Genomic DNA, 6796 nt, shown 5'->3' with positions numbered 1-6796 from the left:
ATTGGACACATGGCAACAAGTGATTGGTTCCGATAAGGGCCACGTGGCAGCTGCCGTCATCATTACGTGGTAGTATGGTGGACACGTGACAGGCAATTTTTCCATTTTCAGGGGTCATAAGGGGCCAAAAAAGGGTGACACGTGTCACCACTTACAATGTGACACGTGGCAATGATGACATCACATATCAGAGATCAATGATTAGAGGTTGGGGCATGTTGTGCAACACTATGAAATTGTCGATTGAAAACCTCTGATTGGGGGGCTTCGATATGGGAGTTGGCCTATGGTCACGAGAAGTGCCAAAGAACCAAGGGTTAAGTACGGAAGGTGATCGATGAAAGTGAAAGTTGTGCACCAAAGTACATCCGATGATTGGAAATTGCTGATAGAAGGGCTCCGATGTGGGGGTTGGCCCACAGTTACAAATAGCTCAAAGAACCTAAGGTCGGGGCAGATAACCCAAGGGCTATCGCATATCATAGATCGCAAGTTTTGGAGGGTGCAACCAAATGCAACACTATAAAATCGTTGATTGTGATATTATGATATTATAAAGGCTGAGACGTATATACTGTGTTCCCATGTGGGGATTGTTTATAACACAGTATTCCAAGGAATCGGTCCTCGTCCCAACCATTCACACCCCACACAATATAAAGTGGTATACATTAAAAAGATCTAATAGAGGGAGCTTCGATATCGAGATTAGCACGTAGTCTTTATAGTTTAAAGAACATCAAGCCCAAAGCATTTAACAAAGGAAATAGCCCCTCGACAATGAACGAAAAGATTTAAGCACTTCAAGGCTAAGTTGATGGTTATAGCCCTCGGTCATAGGGTGAAGAAATACAAGAAAGGGTTGGGCCGAGAAATATTAGTGAAAACAATAAAGCGAAGATTTCTCTGGTAGGAACATACAGAAGGTTAAAGATAGATGGGTTAGCAGCTATTGAAATGCAACAAAAGAGGGATCATAGTTTGGAATCAACAGTCATAAATTGCGGCGAAAACAACTACAATCACTCCAATTTTCAATCAAGGAGATCAACATTAAAAAAAAATTGATTTCTAGTTTTGAATGCCAAAAATTTTCTAACATAATTGAAAAAGAAAGAAGGAGCAGTTGCAGAGGGACCTGTTGTGATAGCAGAGATGCTAAACTACAATTGGGGACATGTTCTACTTTCAATGGAAGGAGTTGATCAGATATTTCTTTTGCGTGAATGCAAGCATGTTTTCCTATAGTTATTCTAGGACATTCGGATTATTTTAGAGTTTATCTTTTGCATACATGAACTTGAGAGATATTTTAATTAGCTCTGTTTCTGTAATTATGTAAGGACTATTATTTTGTAAAACTCGTATATAAAGCACTATATAAACAATTTTGGAATATGTAAATAGATGTTGGGAATTATTGAATAAACGCTTGTAATCTAGATATATTTGAGCAACCTTGAATCTATTCACAGTGTTTATGAGCAGTTAGTAGGAAATTCATGTGTTGCTTCTCCCTGTTGGTATTTTCTTTGCTATATAATTGTATTTTTCCATGCCTAAGAATGTTAGTTTATGAGATTGGATTTCCTTGATGCTCCTCTCTTAAATTATCAATTATTAATATTTGTTGTTCCAACCATCTATAAAATTTGTTTCCTTCAGTCTCTCTTTCTTCTAATTTTCCAAACAGTCAAAGGACTTGTGACTTTTCATGCTTTGTACAACTTGTTCATTGGAGTTGTCATCTCAATCGTTTAAATAGTTGGACTTCATGCCCAATGGTTTTGAAAATCACCCAACCAATTCATCCATAGATCTAAATCTGACCACCTGAACTCAATTGCACAAAACCTTTTACTACAATGACCATAGGGTAGTTGAGTTTTATGGAGAGAGCCCTCTCCGGGTTGAAGGGTCAACTTCAACCGACAAGATTGTTTTGAGGTTACCTTAGTTATTTCCTCCCACAGCTAGGGAAATTTTTGAGTGATAACATTTCATGAGCAAGAGATTTTATTTGTTACTGTTTCCATTGAGAGCCTCATGATTTATCATTAGAGTCAAAGAGTGAATATCATGTATGATTCAAAACACGTCGAAAAATCTTTTTCCTATATGATTACTACCCAAAATATTTTCTTAATTAATGATTATTATTCTCGATTTGTATTTGGTATATATTGAAAATTTTATTTGATTATTTTAAATTTTATTTTATTCAATAAATTTTGAATTAATTTATTTAATTTTGTTAAAATTATTTAGTCATGTAATTTACACAATTTCAATGTTCTTAATCTTTAGAGAAACAAATCTACTTCTATGTTAAAAATCACAATTTAAATAAAAAATATTATTTTTTTTAAAATTATATTATTTTTAAAACTTAAAAACAATTAAATTATATCATTTCCAAAACTTCAAACAATCAAATGACTTCCAAAGGAAATCATTACAACATTTTATTGGAAATCATTACTAACATTTTAGTAATAAGAATTTACATTTAAAATAATTTTCTAAAATTAAGTTAATGGATTAATTTTTTTTTTTTAAATAATTGAATCTTCTCACTTTTGCAGCAAGAAACCATACCATTCATCGCCATTATGCAAGAGTATTTTTTTATCTGAAACTCTTTATCATTTCATTCAAACATATAAAAGTACGCGCAAATTAACGTCTTTTTAGTTTAAAGTCTATGTAGTATTAGATTTATGGAGATACTTCCTACCAGAGAAATGGCGTTGTCTACGGACCGTTCATTTAGTGAAAAGAATTCCAGTCTTTTTTATACATGACATTCGCTCTTTGACTATAATCATAAATCATGACAAAGTTCTCTTCATACATCCAAAGGCTCTCATACATCTAGGTTTTTTTATACATCCAAAGGCTTTCCACCATCCAAAATTTTGTGTCAAACTATGGTTGGAACATAAAAGTCAAAGTTCTATTAATGCCCACATATAACCTGTACATATGGTTAAGAATTTACATGTACTACTCGTGTGGTTTTCTACAAGATAAGGCTGTGTCCGATATCAATGTGATGAACATAATATCAAATCAATCACTATATTTGAATGGTCTAAAGTTTTCTACGATTTGAATGGTCTAAGTTTGCTACGAGGAGATCACTCTGCATTGTCTGAGAGAAAATATATCACTCTGCATTTTCTGCAAGTGAAGAATAAGGGAGATGGACACTCCACAGAACCAAGGTCACAGTTCGCACCGGAATTGTGGCTGTTTTTTATGTAGACTTACCAGATATTTTTGGAATTGTTCTCGTTCTCGTTCTCGTTCCAGGCCGATTGAAGGTACAGATATTTCTTCCCCCAGTGCAATTGAAGGTATCCAAATTTCTCCTATCGACGCGAATGAAGCTGCAAAGGATGATGTTGACGCAGATCATCTGAAGAGTTTGGCTGGTCTTCCAACAAATTTCAGTTTCCAGACCCTGGAGACGGCCACCGGCAGCTTCAGCAAAGAGATTGGAAGGGGAGGATTTGGGAAGGTATACGAAGGAATTTTGACGGATGGTACTCAAGTGGCCGTCCAATGTCTACTGAATCAGACGGGGCATGGACAGCGGGAGTTTTGTGCAGAAATCGTCACCATATCGTCCCTAAATCATTCCAATCTCGTGAGCTTGCGTGGTATGTGTGTGGAAGGCCCGCATCGTATTCTGGTCTTACGAATTCATGCCGAACGGGTTTCTTGATAAATGGCTGTTCGCTTCGGACAGAAAGTTGCATTGGAAGACTAGGTATTCCATCGCGCTCGACACTGCCCGGGGACTTGCGTACCTGCACGGAGATTCCAGACGCGGGATTCTGCATCTGGATGTCAAACCTCAGAACATTCTGTTCGATGAGAATTTCAAGGCGAAAGTCTCCGATTTCGGCATGGCAAGGTCTCTGAAAAGAGATTTGGAAAGCCGCGTGGTGACAGGGGTGAGGGGGACACCCGGATATTTGGCCCCCGAGTGGTTTGTGGGGTGGGGAATCACTTACAAGGCGGATGTGTTCAGCTACGGGATGGTACTTCTGGAAATAATCAGGGGGAGCAAGAATGTGGATCACTCTCAGGATTCGGAAAATTGGTATTTTCCTTCTGTTGCTTTCAAGAAGGCGAGGCAAGGGAAAATGGATGAATTGATTGAGAGCGGGTTGAAATTGAAGAGGCCAGAGGAGATGGATGAGGCTTATCGGTTGATAAAGACAGCGCTGTGGTGTATTCAGAGCAATTCAGCCATGAGACCTTCAATGGGAACGGTGGTGCGACTATTGGAAGGAGATTTGGAGATGATGGATCCTCCATTAGCGTGCACGCTTCCGTTCGGCCCCTCGCTTGACGACGACGAGACGCCCCCGGATTTGGACTGCTGAGGCACAGGTCTCTACAAAACTATGTACCATGTTGAGCGTTATTTGTTTATCCATTATTTTTATGTTGAATAATAGATTTTAGAATATTTTAAAGTTTTAATAGATAAAAATTAAGTTAACTATTTGACATTATTCCTATTTTTCAAATTTCTGAAATATTCAGGAATTTGCCATGTTAAATATTTTTTCATAACTTAATGTCTTTAAATATTTGCCATGTTAAATATTTTTTCAAATTTCTGAAATATTCAGGAATTTGCCATGTTAAATATTCAGGAATTCCTCCGCACAATCATGTTTTCTTCTCATCACCAAACTAAACACTACTCCACGTTCAATAGATGGTATCCAGTGTAAGTAGTTGGACTGATTATGAAGCCTAGCCTGATAAGCACATTGAATCCAACAGCCTTTCGAAACAAAGGAAGAGGAACTATCACTTCTATGAAGGGAGGCCAAAGTAACACGCCTCAACAAACTTCCTCTCTTTTTGCAACCATGCTTAGTCAACGAAAGAAATGCTCTCAGTCAGACGGGGGGACAAAATTGCATATCGGTTTTAAATATTAAAATTTTAGAGGTTGGAATTGGTGAAGTGACTTGCTTTCACATGGTTTATAATATAAAATATTATAGATTTATAGGTGTTGCCTCTAGAAATTTAAACACAAGTGAGACTACTGCAAATCAGTTCCATGTTTAAATATTTTATCTACACTACTATGTTGATATTAGTTACTTGCAGGTTTTGCAGGCATTGAGTAAGGCTATTAGGAGAAAGAACAGGAAAAGAGAAGAGTTGCTCTGCACCAGGCTGCTCCGTTTGAACAGAGATTTTGGGGGTTTGTAGTCTTGCGTAGAGCTATCAAAAGAGAGAATATAGGAGCAGAGCTACTCTACATCATAAGTAGAGGCGTAACATTCCGTGACAGCATTAGTAAGAAGATGGCTGTTTATTTGCACTATGGCCATCATGAATGTTTGTATTTATTTTTAAGCTGTAATGGTGATAGGGAATATCTCCATTTATGGGTAGTTAGGTTGCTTAGCTTATAAGGGTAACATTTAATGAGGAAGGAAATATTTAGTCATAGGCAATTTATATCAAGAAAGACAATGTCTAAATAATGTATTTAGCTTTTTCTTATTTCACAATTCACAACAAAGGAGACAAGTTCTAAAATATGTATTTGTAATCTTCTTAAAAGTCCATCAATCCTCATGATAATACAAGTGAATATCAAAGTCTTTTATCTTATCTTGTATGATTGTGTTTGCTTCATTAGTTCTCAATAGAGGTTTTGGAAGATTCAACTAAGCAGTGAGGCTCTGATCAATTGATATTAGAGCAAGTCACTCCTTGGAACCTAATATAATTTTTTTTCTTCTTATGCTCTAAATTTTTGCTACTAACATCTTGCCTATTGTCTAGCCACTACACATTTACCTAGGCTAGTATGCTTTCTCCTAGAATTTTCTTAATATCTGTTATATACTTTGTAAGATTTTCATCCTTAGAAGACTTTTGAAATCAACAACTTCTTTCCTGTATTTTAATTACTACTGGTGTTCTAATAGGAAGAGAAGTTTTCATTTCGGTTTTCATTTCTTCAGTATATGAATTGCTTCCTTTGCTCATGATTCTTTTTCAACCTTTAATTTTTCTTCAAAAGTTTAAGGTGATGTCTTTTTTCAATAGGAAGAGAAGTTTTCATTTCGGTTTTCATTTCTTCCGTATATGAATTGCTTCCTATGCTCATGATTCTTTTTCAACCTTTAATTTTTATTCAAAAGTTTTAGGTGATGTCTTTTTTCCAGTTCTAGAGTTTTCCATCAGCTATAAAACATCATTATCAATTATTGACTACCAATATTAGAAAAAGTTAGAAGTAAACCCATTTAGACTAGGGGACTTGCCTCTTGGCATGTCCATGACATCATCTTCTATTTCCTTGAGGGTTATGTGAGAAGAGTCTTGAAATAGGAAACCATCTCTTCCTTTTTTCATTATGATCCTCTAATTTTTTCTCTGGAATATTTCTAATAAATGAATTATGTTGTGTTAGCAATGTTGTAGCATCAATTTGTGAAATAATTTTGTTTTTCACTCTCCCTCTAGTAATAATACAAAACATTTTTTCTTCCACTTGATTTCTTCCTAAATTAGGAATTCTCCTAGTTGAGTTGGAGTCCTTGTTTCTTTCTATTCCAATTTCTCCATTCTTACTTAATTGATTATTTTGAGCCATGTCGCTTCCATCTCTTTGTGAAGTCGTTCATTTTCATCATGAATATTTTCAATGGATTTTCTATTGCAGAGTTTTAACTAGCTCTTCATGTATTTCAATTTTCTAGGAAGTTTGTAGATAAGTGATTTGTTAATGACAAGATCCTCTTCA

At 35.9% G+C, this 6796-nt stretch overlaps 1 pseudogene across 3 annotated transcripts; it reads left to right on the top strand.

The window, feature by feature from the left end:
- Positions 1–3067: 3067 nt before the first annotated feature.
- LOC149209286 (G-type lectin S-receptor-like serine/threonine-protein kinase SD2-5 pseudogene) lies at positions 3068–5362 on the top strand (annotated as a pseudogene). Of its 3 annotated transcripts, XR_016252207.1 has the most exons (3): positions 3068–4404; positions 4674–4977; positions 5143–5362. The product of XR_016252207.1 is annotated as a G-type lectin S-receptor-like serine/threonine-protein kinase SD2-5 pseudogene, transcript variant X2 (transcript). The 3 variants fall into 3 exon arrangements; XR_016252208.1 differs by lacking the exon at positions 4674–4977 and having other exon boundaries at positions 5152–5362; XR_016252206.1 differs by lacking the exon at positions 4674–4977 and having other exon boundaries at positions 3070–4404.
- Positions 5363–6796: the final 1434 nt, after the last annotated feature.

Source organism: Pinus tabuliformis, chromosome 1_2, assembly GCF_031772625.1.
Source record: "Pinus tabuliformis cultivar Carrire ecotype Pingquan chromosome 1_2, CPIR1, whole genome shotgun sequence".
NCBI lineage: Eukaryota > Viridiplantae > Streptophyta > Pinopsida > Pinales > Pinaceae > Pinus > Pinus tabuliformis.
The sequence above is the reverse complement of the archived record's forward strand: the minus strand, read 5'-3'. Positions and strand labels throughout refer to the sequence as shown.